This window comes from Plecotus auritus, assembly GCF_963455305.1.
Source record: "Plecotus auritus genome assembly, chromosome: 1".
Taxonomy (NCBI): domain Eukaryota; kingdom Metazoa; phylum Chordata; class Mammalia; order Chiroptera; family Vespertilionidae; genus Plecotus; species Plecotus auritus.
This window is the reverse complement of record NC_137770.1, coordinates 169,742,500-169,759,867: the sequence shown is the minus strand read 5'-3', so window position 1 is coordinate 169,759,867 and position 17,368 is coordinate 169,742,500. Positions and strand designations below refer to the sequence as shown.

Genomic DNA, 17,368 nt, shown 5'->3' with positions numbered 1-17,368 from the left:
GTCTCTGTTGCCCAGTAGACTGTAGACCACATGCAGCCAGGGCTGTTTTAGTACCTGGTTTCCCCAGAAACTAACGAAGTGCCTGCCATGTGGCTGGAACTGGAATATTTGCTGAGTCAATTTACTTCCCAGTGAAGGAGCTTAATTTGCTCACAATTAAAAGACTATTTCAAGTGAAGCTGCTGGACCTTGTTTTCTGGTAAAAGAGCCAAAAGCAGGAGTTTTCTCTGTCCTTCAGAGACCACCCATGCACCAACCCACCCACCTCCTATGTTCAGCTCCAGGTTGTTCTATGTTCAACCTTTCTAATGCCGCGACCCTTTAATACAGTTCCTCATGTTGTGGTGACCCCCAACCATAAAATTATTTTCGTTGCTACTCCATAACTGTAATTTTGCTACTGTTAATGAATCATAATGTAAATATCTGTGTTTTCGATGGTCTTAGGCTCTACAGAAGCGGTTCTCAACCTGTGGGAACCCACAGGTTGAGAACCACTAGCAGGGTCGCCTAAGACCATCGGAAAACACAGATATTTACATTACAATTCATAACAGTAGCAAAATTACAGTTATGAAGTAGCAACGAAAATAATTTTATGGTTGGGGGTCACCACAACATGAGGAACTGTTTTAAAGGGTCGTGGCATTAGAAAGGTTGAGAACCACTGAGCTAGACCATGCATGCTTGGATAAGCAGAGATGACATTACACATATGGATAGCAATACCAAATCTCCCCCTTTTCAAGGTGAAAAGATGATTTTTCAAAGGTTTCAATTAATTGATTTTTTCATCGTGTTTTTAGCTGGGGAAATAAACCAAAAAGCCATCCATAATTACTTTTTCATCCTTTGGCGCCCTCTTTTGACAGTAAACTCAATTGCAGTAAAATTATACCAAGTTTTCTAACTAAGAGGAAGGTATTTCCAAGTATTGCTACCAGTATAGATTCTAGGTGAATTTACAGTCTTTGAGAAAATCTGATAACTCTTTCATGAAAAGCTGCATTTATGGATTTAGGCTACACAAACATTTTTTGTCACATCTCACGCTTCTGCACTAGGCCAATGTTAGAACTCTGAATAAAATTGTGATAGAATTTCCAAGTCTTTTAAATAGCAGTAAGAAAGAATCATCTTTGTTCCTGAAGAAAATACACTCTACACAGAGCAGCCAGATTATCTTTTTTTTTTCTTGCCTGAGCAAAAAACAGACTTATACTGGAAACAAGGACAAAAGCAATATTAAAATATAACACTTAAAAATAAAATAAAATATAACACTTATTTAAATATTTCCATATTTGAAATTATTGTAGCTCAAAAATAATGTTAGTTCTTTTCCAAACATATGACCCACTTTTCATGTAAAAATGGATAAATCAGTGTAAAAGGATATCTCAATTTTGTATATGATTTTAATCAGAAGCACAATTATTGGGTTATAAACATTTTTTAAAGTATTGAAAATTGAAACAAACAAAAATATGATAAAATTCCCTGAAATAAATTAATTGTATGTGTTTGTTTTTCAGAATTTTTAGGAGACACATGTAGAACAGAACCTAAGAACCTTAAAGTTGGCCACTTTAAATTCTTCAGTGGTGAGTCAAGAGAACTCTCCCATTTTTTCCTGTGAAGTAGCCAGTGGAGATAAACGAAAGGATGATGAATCACTATATTAGAATCTACAGCTCAGTTCTGTGTATCAGAAGTACAGTTGGATGCCGAGGCAGTATCTGGAAGGCAAGAATCCTAAGAGAAAGCATTGGCTGCCAAGTCAGCCAAACCTGGTATCATCTTGAGTCTGTCATTCCTTTGTAGTTTGACTTTTTGCAAATACTTTGACTCCTCTCATTCTCAGTTTTCTGATCTGTGCACTGGAGAGAGAGAGTAACGTGCTGATAGCTGTTGTAAGGATTAAATGAAACAACGTATGTCACGTGTCTAGCACAGCACTACCCAGTGGAATTATAATGCAAGCCATGTGTCACTTTAAACTGTCTAGCAGCCATGCAAAAACGGTAAGAAGAAACAAGTGAGTGTCATTTTAATATTAAATTTTATCTAATCCAATATATATCAGATATTATCATTGCAACATGTAATCATTATAAAAAAATTTTAGTAAGGTATTTTACCCTCTTTTTTTCATGTGAAATCATAGAAATTTAGTGTGTATTTTATACCAACCACACATCTCAGTTCAGACACTAAATTGTTAACAATTAATGTGAAATGTGGGTCTACAAAGCAATAAACTTGTCTTTAATGAAAAATTACTTTACTCTCCTTTGTTTTTTTTTAAATATATTTTTATTGATTTCAGAGAGGAAGGGAGAGGGAGAGATAAAGACATCAATGATGAGAGAGAATCATTGATTGGCTGCCTCCTGCACACCCCATGGTGGGGATCAAGCCCCCCACCTGGGCATGTACCCTGACCTGGAATCGAACCGTGACCTCCTGGTTCATAGGTCAGTGCTCAACCACTGAGCCATGCCGGTCAGGTGACAATGCTTCAGTTTTTAAAGTTAAGTAAAATTTGAGAGTCAGTACCATAATCTGTCTGGTCACAGTTCAAGTGCTCACTCTCCCTGCAAGGCTAGTAAGTAGCTAACTGTGATAGTTAATTTATGTGTCAACTTGACTGCCACTGGGTGTCCAGATTGAACACTGTTTCTGGGTGTGTCTGTGAGGATGCTTCTGGAAAAGGTGAGCATTTGAACTGGTGTCCTCAATAAAGTAGGTGGCCCTCCCCAGTGCAGATGGATATCATCCAACCGGTTGAGGGCTGGAATCAAACAAAAGTCAGGAGGAGAAATCCACACCTTTTTCCTGCCTCACTTCTGGAAAGGACATGTCATCTCATTGTCTCGGTCCTTAGACTGGAATTTACCCTATCGGCTTCCCTGGTTCTCAGGCCTTTTGACTCGGAGTGAGCTACACCACCAACTTCCTGGGTGTAAGTTTATAGGTGGCAGATCTTGGGACTTCTCAGTCTCCACAAACATGTAAGCCAATTCCCTCATAATAAATCCTCAGATATATTATTTCTCTGGAGAACTCTAACATACCAACATATTGGGCAGCACAAGTCTAATACATTCCCAGCCTATAGCAGTTTCTGAAAAATTCTAGTTCTAGTATCATCTCTATCCTGGTTCTGCCACCAACTAAGTGACCTTGATCACATCATTGACCTCTCTGGACTTCACTTTCCTCATCTGTAAAATAAGAGTGTTGAACTACATGATCTTTGAGATCCCTTCTAATCTATAATTTTATATTTTTAAACTCTCCTCCCACACTCCTTAGTTTTCCCAGACTTCCAGAAAGGAAAGCAGGAACTCTGTTTATTCCTATACCATCAGTGCTGTCCTACAATTGCATATGAAGCATCAACTCTGCGAAGACCTGAAGACACAAAGACAACTATGAGACTGGCCAGCTTACAGTTGAATGATGTAATTCACTATAACACATCAAGAGCAAGCTGTGTTCACGCTATGAATAACCACTGCGGGAACACAGAGGACAGTGCAATAGTTTCACTGAGTTCACAGAATGATTGTTTTAGTTTGTCAAATTCAGTGAAAAAACACTTTAACCATGCGTTTGGCACCCACATACTAGTGTATTGGATTTTTTTTCTCATTTTGAACCTATGTTCTAAGGTTTCATGTGGCCATTGGATAAGTAGCTGAGGAAAATATACATATTCTAGAGGCCCAATGAATGAAGATTCATGCAAGAATGGGCCTTCCTACACCTGGCTGCCAGCACCACCTTCGCTCCAGCTGAAGCCGCCTTTTCACTCCAGCCCGAGACGCCTTTCCGCCTTCCCACGCTGCCCAGAGGCCCTGAGCAGCTGGGGCAGTGCAGAACGCCTGCATCATCGCCATGGCAACAATGCAAGCGTCCCGCCCCTCCCCCGGCAGCTCGGTGCCTGCATATGCAAATTAACCCGCCATCTTTGTTGGGTTAATTTGCATACTAACTCCTGGTTGGCTGGTGGGTGTCATGAAGGTATGGTCAATTTGCATGTTACTCTTTTATTAGTGTAGATATACATCCTTTTATGAAACATGCTTTATCTATTCTATTCTAGCAGGTCTAGGAGCTGTGTGTCCCGATCTGCTCACCAAGACCTTCCTGAGAATAGCAAGTCCTCTTGCCAACATTTGCCAAGCAGGTACCAACCAGTGAGTTGAAAGTTTGCATAAAGCAATTTCCAGCTTAGGCAAAGCGTTCAGAGCCCCCGATGGCCTAGTCAGCAGTATCTCTTCCAACTCACCTGGTCTAAATGCTGAGCATGGTCCAGAAAATAATCCATTTCAGCCTCAGCTGCTGAGACTTACAATTCACCTCTTTGCAATTTAGAACACATGCTGGTTCCATTTGCTAATGGTGGCCACAGCCCTGTCTCTCCACATTCTATCATTGAAGGACAAAGAGGTAGCTATACATTTCACTGAACCCTGATGTGTAAAGCCATTTAGTGTTTCTTAGGACTCTGAAGCATTTATTTCTGCCCCACATAGATGCTATTCTCTGCAATGAAATAGGAAGACTTATCAAAAATCGTTTCATGATCTAGCTGGTAAAAACATAAAAATGATTAAAACAGAGGCAAAGAATCCACATGTTGCTGTTACCTTAATGATTAAAAACATGCCGCTCATTAATTTAATCTGACTGTGGGCCCTTTTTGTGTGTACGGCATTATATAATGTCGTACTACAGCTAAAAGGACTTGTCCCATGCCAAGTCTGGCTCCCCATTTCTTCTATTACTGAGAAGTCATTGGTACAATCCAAAATGATTAAAGCCATAGAGGTTGAATCGCAGACAAAGAGCTTCAGGCAGCACCAGGGATGGGAAAATAAAACTTCAGCTGAGTACAGGACTCAAGGGACTAATGATCAAAACAGTCAACTTTTTTTAGAAGCTGGAAAATTCAACTTTCTAGTTTACAACATGGCAGAAAAAAAATAACTGACATAGTTTATTAATATACTAATGCTTTTTCTGTGGGAGGAGTTCCTCCGGGGTCCCTAAAAGATAATCCTTAAAATTATTGTACACCAAATGTCAGAAGCATAAGAAAATTAATGAAACAAAGATTCCTGGGTCCAGTTCTCTTTGTCCATAACAACTCGTATGAAACTGGAGACATTTTTTTAATTTGATTATTGGGATGATTATTAGCAAACTAGCATCTAAAACATTTAATCAGAAAACACAACAGACTCAAATTAACATCCCACAAAATTAGAGAAAACATTTTTTTAATTCTTCAAATTACCTCTACGTACTTAAGCTATGAAAAAAGACATTTTTCCCATTATAATGATTCCTTTGCACAAATCAATGCAAATAATTCAAACCTTCATTATTACTCAAAAAGTAAAGAATGTCTTTTCTATTGGTAATATCCTGCATCTCAGTTTTAAATTCCATCTGAAGTCACAACTCAGGGTTGAGACTTGTTCTTTTTTCCTCTTAAGTTATAGCTAATATATTAAAGCAAAATATACCCTTAGGTGATGTTAGGTAGCCTACAGAGGAGACTCCTCCCCCTGCTGTTACACATCTTTCACACTCCATCCATTCCCAAGGGACCCTCTTGATCTAGCTCCTGATAAAGATCAGTTGAATGAGGGGCACAATTCTTAGGCTACTTGTCGGTGCTCATGTTGAAATAGATCATATTTCAAACAAATAGGAAATTTTATTCTGCTTTCCCCTATGAGACAGTCAGTTCTTTCAATGGAAAGATAATCATAACAAATGCTATATGAATTTCCCCCACTTAACTATACATGGGTTCTTCTTCAGTCAAAATAAGCTCATCTTCAGGGATAAAAATGAAGAAAATCTCTTAAACGGATGGTGTATAAAGCAGCCCACTTTGCCTGTGTGTTGATATGAGAGCAGTACTGTCTACAAAGACAAAGAGGATAACTAAATGGTGATGCCACAATTAGTAGTTTGGCAAAGTTGGCAATAGGATATAGATGCCTAAGAGTAATGTTTAAGGCAAAATCTTGGTATTTTTAAAATGAATTCTTTCATTTAAATTCCTCTTTGCAACCTGCTGTTTAACATGTTTTGCAATGCATTTATTATATCATGCTTCAATATTAGAACTTTTAGTTTGGGATTAACAGAAATAGTTCAGCTAATGAAAATAATGATTTTTTCATGCTGTACTACATGGTAATTTAAAGCATTTCAATTAAACAAACTGGCTCATTAGAGTTCCTTGATGATATAGTTCAGTTTGCTTTGATATGGTCAGAAATCCCAAGGATACTATTGGGATGCACCCTACCTCTCATATGAACACGCTAAGGAAAGTTACAACCCGCTAAACATTTTAGAGTATCCAAACGACCTACTTTAAAAACCTTTGAAGCCATTTTGTGGTGTGGACCCAGAATAAATTACCCTTGTTTAATAAGTAGCTTCCAATTTGTGTTCCCAAAGGCATCCAAGTTCTACTACTGAGATTAATTTTTTAAAGTCCATTTTTTTCTCCTCTTATATCTTACGATTATTTGAAAGCACATTGTTTATAACGTTTTTGTTGTTCTGTTACTCCTTTGTTTTTCATAGGATAGTCTTATAATGAATGTTATAATAAAAAAATTCACTGTTTTATATCATACTCCCTATCGATTCCCCCCAAAATATACTCACTTGGACATTTCTCTAGAAAACGAAAGATTAAGTGCACAGACTAAAGTGGTGAAAGTATCATTGAGAAACTCTTAAAATAAATTAAATGTTGTTATTTTAAGTTGAATATTCAAATGCCTTCAGGTAAACTGAAGGTTTAAAAAGAAAAGAAGTTCTGTCCATTTAACTGTGGTTAAAAACAGATTAAAAAATAAAAGTTTCAAGTTCTTAACATAAATGAGAAATGAGACTTTAACATTTTTTTATCAACAAAACAATTAGCCTATTGAATTTAAATACCTGTTAGTTTCATTTACATATTAGACAAACCAGTTATTGGATATAACAAATAACACAATAATCAACTGGCTGAATTTTCAACTAGTTCTTTTGTTGTTGTGTGCTACGGCAATAGAAAGTATAGATTTTGAGATTTCAATTCAAATCCAAGTTAACTTGTGAGAGAAATGCAGTTTTATATATGCAGGCTTGCTATTAATTACACTGTCTTTTATCTTGGTTGCAAAGACCATTCCTGTATTAGAGTAAGTAATGCCAGCTATTATAGCAGACCCCAAGATCTCAGTGGCTTCAGACAATAAAAATTTCTCTCAACACAATGTCCAATGTGGTCATTCCATCTTGTGACTTCAGAATAATTGGGATCTCAAAGTCCTTTTGGATCATATAATCTGAGGAAAGATATCAGAGAGAGTATGAAGAGTATTGCAGGAGTTTGGGGGGAAGGGAGCCTGGGCCTGGAAGTAATGTGCCTCACATGCACCCGCATTGCACTGGTCAGAACCCAGTTACATGGTCACAACTAAGTAGAGAAGAGGCTGGAGAACGTAGGCTAGTCGTCTGCCCAGGAGGTAACAAATGGATTTTGGTGGTCACACAGCAATTTTGCCACAAGTCTCCATAGCCTTAGCAGGAGCATGAGAGATTACCATATTTTTCTTTAAATTGTATAATAAATATAAACGCTATGTAATAACACTTAAAGAACTAGTCCAACTAAAAGGTATTGTGTAACCAAAAACAAATATGATGTTTAATTGTCTTTGTTTCAGGTGCCTCTTCAAGGCACATGGATTCTGTTGTGTGTTTTTTTTAATGAAATTTTCTGAATCTCTGAGTTCTGAAAGTACTTTTCTTTTCCACTCACCGGCCGGTGTGGCTCAGTGGTTGAACGTTAACCTGTGAACAAGGAGGTCACGGTTAGATTTCTGTTCAGGGCATATGCCCAGGTTATAGGCTCGATTCCCAGTAGGGGGCGAGCAGAAGGCAGCCAATCAATGATTCTCTCTCATCATTGATGTTTCTATTCTCCCTCCCTCTCACTTCCTCTCTGAAATCAATAAAAATGTATTTTTTAAAAATGGCAGACACAGTAACTTTACCTTAACTTAAATCCTGAAAGCTGGAGTGAATCAAATTAAATATCACCTGAATTCCACCACCACCACCCCACCACCCCCAGAACTGTGTGACCCAAACCAGTGTTTTGGAACATGCACCTCACAGACCAATTTGAAGCTGAAGCTGTGTGTGTGTGTGTGTGTGTGTGTGTGTGTGTGTGTGTGTGTGTGTTTTAAACTGTGTATTTTTTTAAAGCTCGAACCTAGACAAAACCTCAACAGTACATCCAAATAGTCGTTCAACTGATATTTCATTCGGTTTAACCAGAGGTCTGATTTCATGAGTCCTTGTTAATTACGAGGCTTTTCAAACTTCGTGCAATGACCTCTGATTTAAAGAAAATTCACCCATTTTATAACTAGTCTCCAAAGCAAAAATTAAGCAGAGTAGTTAGAGCCTCGGCCTGAGCACCAGGGGCTCACAGGTTTGATTCTGGTCAAGGGCACACACCTGGGTTGCAGGTCTGATCCCTGCCCCCAATCAGGGCATGTGTGGGAGACAACCAGTTGATGTGTCTCACTTCGAGTTTTCTCTTTCTTCCTTCCCTCTCCCTTCTATTCTCTCTAAAATCAATGGAAAAAAAATATCCTCATTCCTCAGGTGAGGATTTAAAAAAAAATTAAGCAGAATATTGAGGCAAGAAGCTAGAAAATTAGACAAAACTCCACAGTTTGATTTATATGTTCTTTTAACTATCACAGCCCCAGAGCAAGACAGCACATATGTGACAGGCAACGTAGAAAAGAGTAATTGACGAGACTGACCCTGCAGGGACTGGCCTAGAAAGAAAGAGAAAAGGATAGACTGGATGCTCCATCTTCACACAGTTTTGAGAGGTAGATATTTGTGAGTGATCTAATCCCTCAAGGACTTCACACATATTGCTCAACATTTCTATTTTGGTAACTCCTACTTTTTCAAATGGGGATTAAATGAAATTGCTTCAGCTTCATCTCTGGGCTGAGGTGCATTCGCAGTATCTTCTATGTGCTTTTACGTAGTTTTAATTATTTGTTCTTGAAAACTCTGAGGACTGGGAAAATGCTAATGTTGAAACAGATGGTGCTGCCGGAGCCCAAGCTCCTCCCCACAGGAGCTCAGTAGACATCTATCATGAAGCAGTTCTTGACTCACTACATACAGCAGGCACAGTGAGTGTATGGCGGCTGCAATACCCAGCTCACCTCCAAAATACACAGCTACATTTACCAATGAACATCTCCATCTGCGAATAGATCCATAGAGCCCAGACTTTTCTACAAATCCTTTCCAAGAATACTTTGGACAGTCCCCACTGACCTGTTGGCCACCACTAATCTATTTCCATTCCTGGGTTATCGCATAGAGTGAAGCATATTTAAACTGGGAAAGAAGACTTGAAGGAGAAAAAAACGATGTTGACTTCTTGTTTTGGTTTTCTGTGTCTAGAGACAGGAAAAGCGGGGGGCGGGGGGGGGGGCAAACAAACTATGATTAAAGCCAATTCCTGACCATCTGTGATAATGGAGAGGATGGCATAGTGGGAATGAATCGAATTAGCAAATCTCAAAAGCTTCTATTAAGAATGAAGACTTGAAAGAAAATGATGTCTAAATTAAAAACGTCACAAGAACACAAGAAGCTTAAGTTTCATTTGAAAACAAATAGAAAAAAGGATCCATGGTAGGTAATTATGGGCAAACCTACTCTTTTGTCAGAGCTTTTTAACAAGTCACTATGTCTGCAGATTTTCTTTTCACCTCCTCCCTTCACTGCATGTAGACTAGTAGGTGGGGTAATGTATCTGAAGAGGACAAGAAGCAAGAAGGAACAGAGCGACCAAGCTGGGAAACCACAGACGTGTTGATTGGTTCTTGAATAATCCATACCTGCAAGACTATGAAATTTCAGGATTTAAGTTAAGGTAAAGTTATTGTATATCAGTGCGAAGGAGAGAGAAAGGTTGAATAGCCATAAGGAAAGCCTACAGGAGAAAGCTAAAAAGATTTCAAAGAAAAAAAAAATCTATGCACTAGAAAAAAATGTATCTCCATGGCAATTTTGTTTCACTCTTGGATAAAAGACTCTGGGTAAGGATGCCCCTGGGCCACTACGACTGAGAGAAGCAGAAGGCCATAGTAGTGGACAGAATCTAAAGCCAGCATCTCTGGGTTCAAGCCCCATTCTGCAGCTTTCTGGCTTGGTGACCTTGGACAAGTTGCACAACTTCTCTGTGCCTCATTCTCTTCTCTACAAAGTGTGACTGATACTAGGGTCTGCCTCAGCATGTTCTGAAAAGGTTTAAGTGAGTTAACAAATCTAACATCAAGAACGGTTCTTGACACACATAGGTATTCTACTTGCATATTTGCTGTTATTCTTAATTGCTACAATTAGCTAAGATCAAATCTCAAAGGAATGATAGGTACTTTTTAAAACTAGTAGGATGTATTATTGAGTTTTGCTATCGTGTGTTTTAGATGCTTCAGGGAGTATACTAGTTTTCTATTGTTGCTGTAACAAATTTCCACAAATTTAGTGACTTAACAGAGATTTATTATTTTACAGTACTGGAGGTCAAAAGTCCAAAATGACTATCACTGGGCTAAAATCAAGTTGTTGGCCAACACTGCTCTCTTGCCTTTTTCGTTTCTAGCAGCTGCTCATATTCCTTAGCTGGTGGCCCCCTTCCATTGTCAAAGCCAGTAATGTTAGTGCACGCAGGCCCAGGGAAAGGCCCCAGAACGGAAAATCTACCTTCGCAAGCAGAGGGCAGGGAAAGATGGGAAAAAGAGTCTGGCCACTCCAGTCTGGTAATTAAGAGTTTATTAAGGGAAACTTACGTATGAGGCAGGCCCATCTTGGGCAGCTGCAAGACCAAGTAGGATCCCCATGCTGATTGGGATGCCAATGAATTTTAGGGTAAGGGGATTGTCATGGGTACTAGTATGTGAATGTTACCAGGTAGGGAAAATTACTTTACATGCTTGACCAGGTCAGGACAAGGGGCTGTTCCAGGAACCAGCACATAGTGGGAGGCAGGGGAGGGGGGCTGACTTATGTCAGAATGAACACTGATTATGACCAGCCTGTAGGGGGATTTGTGGTAAGCAACCTGCATTCTGGCCCAGCTCCAGCTTGCAGGGTCACATCGTGGAACAGTCTTTCCTCCATAAATATCCAATTCTGTCCTTTTCACATGACATTGCTCTGACACTGACTCTTCTGCCTCCTTCCACATTACAAGACCTTTGTGAATACTGACATTGGAATCCACCCTGATAATCCAGGAAACCTCCCCATTTTAGGGTCAGTTGATCTCAGAGAAAAACAAGTATCACATAATCATACTTCTCTGACTTAGCAACCTTAATTCCACCTGCACTATAATTCTTCTTTGCCATGGAACAAAACATATTCACTGGTTCCAGGGTTTAGGATGTAAACATTTTGTTGGGAAGAGGAAGACATTGCTCCACTTATCACAGTGGAAAAAAAAAAAAAGAGAATCTATCTAAAACACTAGAATGATTTATATATTCAGAAGAATTCTGGAATCAGCAGACAAGAGATTTGGGTTCAGAACTGCATTTGGGTGGGGCACTGGCTAGATAGATCAGTTGGTTAGAGCTTTGTCCCGATACAACAAGGTTGTAGGTTCCATCCCCAGTCAGTACACATACAAGAATCAACCAATGAATGCATAAACAAGTGGAACAACAAACTGATGTTTCTGTCTGTCTGTCTCTTTTTTTTTTTCCTTCTCTCTCTTCCTTCCTCTCCCTCCCTCTCTCACTCTTTAAAATCAATCAATAAAAAAAAAAATGTTAAAGACTGCATTGAGTTATTAGGTAGTTTTATGACCTTGATAAGTTTTCAGCCACTAGGACTCTCTGGACTTCTGAGCAATAAGGGTTATTGCAGTGTCAAAGTCTGCACCCCTATCTTGGTATTCACCTCAAAAAGAGTAATTTAGTAACAGGAACATAGAGCAGAGGAGCAGGAGATCATCACCACTAGTGGGGAAAAAAAACAACTCAAAATGCTTAAGCAACAGACAATGGCATGAACACTGTCTATCTGACTTGTGAAAAGCAGCACATCTCCAAGCTGGGGCTGACGGCTAATTTTGAGACAGCCTCTGGTTCCAACTGGGAAACAACAAAGATCTTGCTGCCCTTTCTGATCTAGTCTGTTTTGAGTTCTTGTAGAGAGTTACCCAGATGTTTTTAGCCAGTGCTATGCTGCTGCCTTCAGAAGTTTGTCATTTACAGAATCTTGGAAAGTGGAACAAGTGTCCCGTGCTCCTCTTCCAGGGGAGAAAAGCTGTGTCACAGCAAATCTGTTAGACGTTCAGCTGCTCCTCATCCCAGACCTCCAGGGTTGGCTGATGTTTCCAAACAAATTTAAGGCTTCTCTCTTCTCTTCGTTCCCCGAGGCTATCTATGAATAAGGGGTGGGTCTCAGAGCTGTGTGGTCCAGTAGGGATATTTTGGACTAATAAAATCCATTGTGCTTAGAAACTTACATTCATAGGAAACCAAAATAAAGCTCTTGGGTTGAATTAGCTTGTCTGTGCTAAAAACATCAGTGGAACATTAGGAAGGAGCCAAAGCCCTACTGAAGTGAGAGAGAGGTTGTGCCTAACAGATAGTGTTGAGCAGGAAGGTAACTAAGAGTCTGAGTGACTTACCTTTATTGTTGAAGGAATGACCTTGAAAATATCCTGAAGCCAGACACCAACAAAGGATGTCACATAGTTGTTCCTCATTCCTAAGCAAAACAAATCTTCTCCTCTATTCCTTTTATTTTTTTAAATAATTCTTTATTGTTGAACATATTACATATGTACCTTTTTTTCCTCCAGTGACCCCCTACAGTCCCCCTTCCAATCCCCCCCTCCAGCCCCAGGCCTTCAGCACCCTATTGTCTGTGTCCATGGGTTATGCATATAAACATACAAGGCCTTTGATTGATTACCTTCCACCCACCCACCCTCCCCCACCTTCCCTCTGAGATTCCAAACTCTGTTCCATGCTTTCATGTCTCTTGATCCACTCTGTTAATCAGTTAATTTTGTTACTTAGATTCCACATATGAGTGTGATCATGTGATACTTGTTTTTCTCTGACTGACTTATTTCACTTGGCATGATACTCTCCAGGTCCCTCCATGCTGTCTCAAAGGGTAAGAGATTCTTCTATTTTACTGCTGCATAGTATTCCACGGTGTAAATGTACCACAGCGTTTTTATCCACTCATGATGGGCACTTGGGCTATTTCCATGTCTTAGCTATTGTAAATTGTGCTGCTATGAACATAGGGGTGCATACATTCTTTCTGATTGGTGCTTCGGTTTTCTTAGGATATATTCCTAGAAGTGAGATCACTGGGTCAAATAGCAGTTCCATATTTAATTTTTTTGAGGAAACTCCATACTGTTTTCCATAATGGTTGCACCAGTCTGCATTCCCACCAGCAGTGCACTAGGGTTCCCTTTTCTCCACATCCTCACCAGCACTTGTCATTTGTTGATTTGTTGATGGTAGCCATTCTGACAGGTGTGAGATGGTACCTCACTGTTGTTTTGATTTGCATCTCTCGAGGTGATTAGTTACTTTGAGCATTTTTTCATGTCTCTTGGCCATCTGCATGTCCTCTTTGGAGAAGTGTCTATTTAAGTCCTTTGCCCATTTTTTAATTGAATTGTTTATCTTCCTTTTGTTAAGTTGTATGAGTTCCTTATATACTTTGGATATTAACCCTTTATCTGATATATCATTGTCAAATATGTTCTCCCATACAGTGAGAAATTTATAAGTTAATTTTTAGAGAGAGGAGAAGAGGGAGGGGGAGATAGAGAAAAACATCAATGTGAAAGCAAAACATCCATCGGCTGCCTCCTGCATACCCCCTAGCAGGGATGGAGCCCACAGCCTGGGCATACGCTGTGACTAGGAATAGAACTGGCAAATTTTCAATGCACAGGGCAATGTCCAATCAACTGAGCAACACTGACCAGAACTCCTCTATCTTTTCTTTATCAGAGTGGCTCATTAACAAAAACAATACAATAATTAAAAAAAAAAAAACACAAAACTTTTCCAGTGTTTTCTCTAAGTCTGTCATGTGGAAAGAAATCACATATTATATTTTAGATTTAATTTCCTAGGGTGTAAATATTTGGCTGTGCTAACAACAATACATCAAGCATATACATAGCAGGGCCAGTTGTGAATCTGTTTTAAATGGTTTTATTAGATGTGGCTCTTGGCCTGCAGGAGCAAGAAATCTGTTTTTATTTATTTGTTTTGCATACTAATATCTAGCGAATCCTTTCCTTTTCTCCTTTCATTTGGAAATATTTTTAGTTGAATTTTATATGACAGCTGCGTCTCTGTTAATGTATATATTTTTACTTAATGATGGAAAAAGTTGATTGATTAATCAGAATACTTGATTACTAGGTTGAATAGCTATTCCCATTTTTAATCACTAAGGTTCACTTAGCCAGAAAATCCTTTTAGCCTCAACTTTTGTTAATAGAATCATTTAAAAATATAGTGGTTGATGTCTTAGCTTGTTTGGCTCAGTGGACAGAGTGTTGGCCTGCGAACTGAAAGATCCCTGGTTCGATTCCGGTCAAGGGCACATGCCTGGGTTACAGGCTCAATCCCCAGTAGGAGGTGTACAGGAGGCAACCAATCAATGATTCTCTCTCATCATTGATGTTTCTATCTCTCTCTCCCTTTCCCTTCCTCTCTGAAATCAATAAAAATATATTTAAATATAATTTGTTTTCTGATTTGTTTTCTTAAATGGGAAGTATAACGCACTGAATTCAATGTGTTTTTTTTTCATGTGTTACTACAATGTGAAGGATCTCATAGGGTACACAAGTCAAGACTCTGGACATGATTAGACATTCAACAGTCATAGATTGAAGATTGAAATAGATATGTACTAACCTTAGATCTTGCCATTGTAGCTATCCCTTTTTATTAAATGATTGATATTGCATTGTTTTTCCTAAAAGCTCATTCCAAGTAATTTATGGTTTCATCTCATTGAGTTCCACTTAAATGAGATTTTAGTATAACATGTTCAGTTCTGTTAGGAATTATGAAATTTATGTGGGGCAAATGTCTTTAAAAGTTGAAAAATAAGATTGCTTAGAACTTAGTTTCTGCATGCCACCCAGGTCTGCCTGTTTTCAGTCAAACCTAATTCCAAGCATCTCTTTTTATGTCTAAGAACTTGGCTCTGATTGTGTCTTTGCTTTGGTGATACGCTGGTAGCTTTTTTCTGTTCAGAACTTGTAAAAAAAAAAAAAAAAAAAGTGGACCATCCCGATGAGCTCAGCTTCTGGGATGCCTCTCTGGGTCAAGCCTCTCTCTCTGAAGAGTTCTTCTGATCCTCAGGCCTGCTGTCTGAGGTTGGGTTTGGAGCAGGACTTAATTTTGCCTCATTTTAAATCATGTGCTCAATTACTTTCTCTCTCTCAGATAATGAAAAGCCACCAAAGAATAGCTTAATGCATAAGGAAAAACAAATTCAGAGGAATTATCCATCTGCTTACAAATAATAGGTTAGTGTATACGAGGTAGCTAATTCTACACAATATTAGGCACTCCTTCAATTAAAGCAAGAGAAATGAAAAGACCCCAGAATGTCTTTGTCATGCTTCAAAGCCTCCCCCACTCCAATTGCCTAGTTCTTTAGAAGGGGTATTTGTTCTCTCTTATAATCTAGAAATACATGTGCCTAATTGAAATAAGATGTACTCCTTAAATGATGAAAATAAAAAGTGATCAAAATAGATTTTTGTTATCCGTTGGGCATTGGGAGTTTAAATGCAAATGGCATGGCTTGCAGTGTGGGGAATTAATTATTGGTAATTGAAGTTGTAAGCTTAATTCCCTACTTGCTTCAATGAAAATGAATCTTTTTATTTAATATTAAAATAAGCATCACTAACCTCATGATCTAGGACAGCTCATGCATTTAGCTATTGAGCAATATTGAATGTTAAAAAGCTTTATCTTTTAAACACTGAACTGTGATTAAAACAAAACAAACCAAAAACATTGGAAGGTAGATATGTTAGCAAATAACACAATAGATGGTGTTGAGTACTCTTAATAGATCCTGTTCTTGTACACTGGTTATAATACATTGTGTATTATAATAAAAGCTAAACCATTTATATATTATCATATATTAATATAGATAATGTAATTAATTACATGCAATTAATTATAATAGTATATAATTATAAATAATTAACATTTGTTTATCATTGTTATAATTGGAAAGTGGCCAGAGGTGATCTCTGGAAATAGTATGTTATTCACTTGACCCAGTAAACCCCACAAAATCATGCAAATCAAGAAGTTCAAATCTTCGTGTTCACTTTTAGAACACTCATGAAACTGCCCAGGCCATCAAGGGTATGCATATTAGAAAAGCCACCAAGTATCTGAAGGATGTCACTTTAGAGAAGCAATGTGTGCCATTCCATCATCACATCATTACAATGGTGGAGCTGGTAGGTGTGGCCAGGCCAAACAGTGGGGCTGGATGCAGGGTCTGTGGCCCATAAAGAGTGCTGAATTTTGCTGCACGTGCTTAAAAATGCAGAGAGTCATGTTGAACTTAAGGGTTTAGATGAAGATTCTCTGGTCGTTGAGCACATCCAGGTGAACAGAGCTCTGGAGATGAGGTGCAGAACTTATAGAGCTCATGGGCAGACTAACCCACATGAGCTCCCTGAGATGAGTTTTACCAAAAAAGAGCAGATTGTTCCTAAATCAGAAGAGGTTGTATAGAAGAAAAAGATATCCCAGAAGAAACTGAAGAAACAAAAATTTATGGCCAGGAGTAAATTCAGCATGAAATAAATCCTAATAAAAGAAAAAAAAAAAAAACAAGAAAAGAAATAAATGTATTGTCATATTGAAACACAATGGCCATTTAAGCTGTTGAGCAAATAAATTTACTTCCTGATGTTTCTACTCTGAGGAGTTCTTTTCTTTCTTTGAGGAGGGAATGTTATGACCGAGCATGATGTGGGCACTAATCTGTCTCTAACCTGCCTCTGTCTCTGGGCCTAGGGTTTAAATGCATTTCTGGGCGTTGACACTCACTGTTACTTAGGTCTGGTACGTTTTCCCAAGCCCCCTAGATCTGCCCTTTACCTAATCAACATCTTCTACTCCGTTCAGATCTCAGCTCACCTGCTCTTCTGAGACTGGGGCAAGCCTTCCTCTTTTATATTCTTATC

General features: G+C 38.7%; 1 protein-coding gene and 1 pseudogene across 2 annotated transcripts in view; both read left to right on the top strand.

The window, feature by feature from the left end:
* Positions 1-679: 679 nt before the first annotated feature.
* LOC308241659 (large ribosomal subunit protein uL22-like) lies at positions 680-16,985 on the top strand (annotated as a pseudogene). The gene is made up of 3 exons: positions 680-749; positions 1,536-1,604; positions 16,428-16,985. The product of its transcript is annotated as a large ribosomal subunit protein uL22-like (transcript).
* LOC308234469 (large ribosomal subunit protein eL34) overlaps positions 13,219-17,368 on the top strand; it is a 31,456-nt gene continuing 27,306 nt past the window's right edge. Inside the window, exon 1 of the mRNA XM_080642196.1 lies at positions 13,219-13,272. The gene's annotated coding sequence lies outside the window, so the exon portion shown is untranslated. The remainder of the gene's footprint in view (positions 13,273-17,368) is intronic.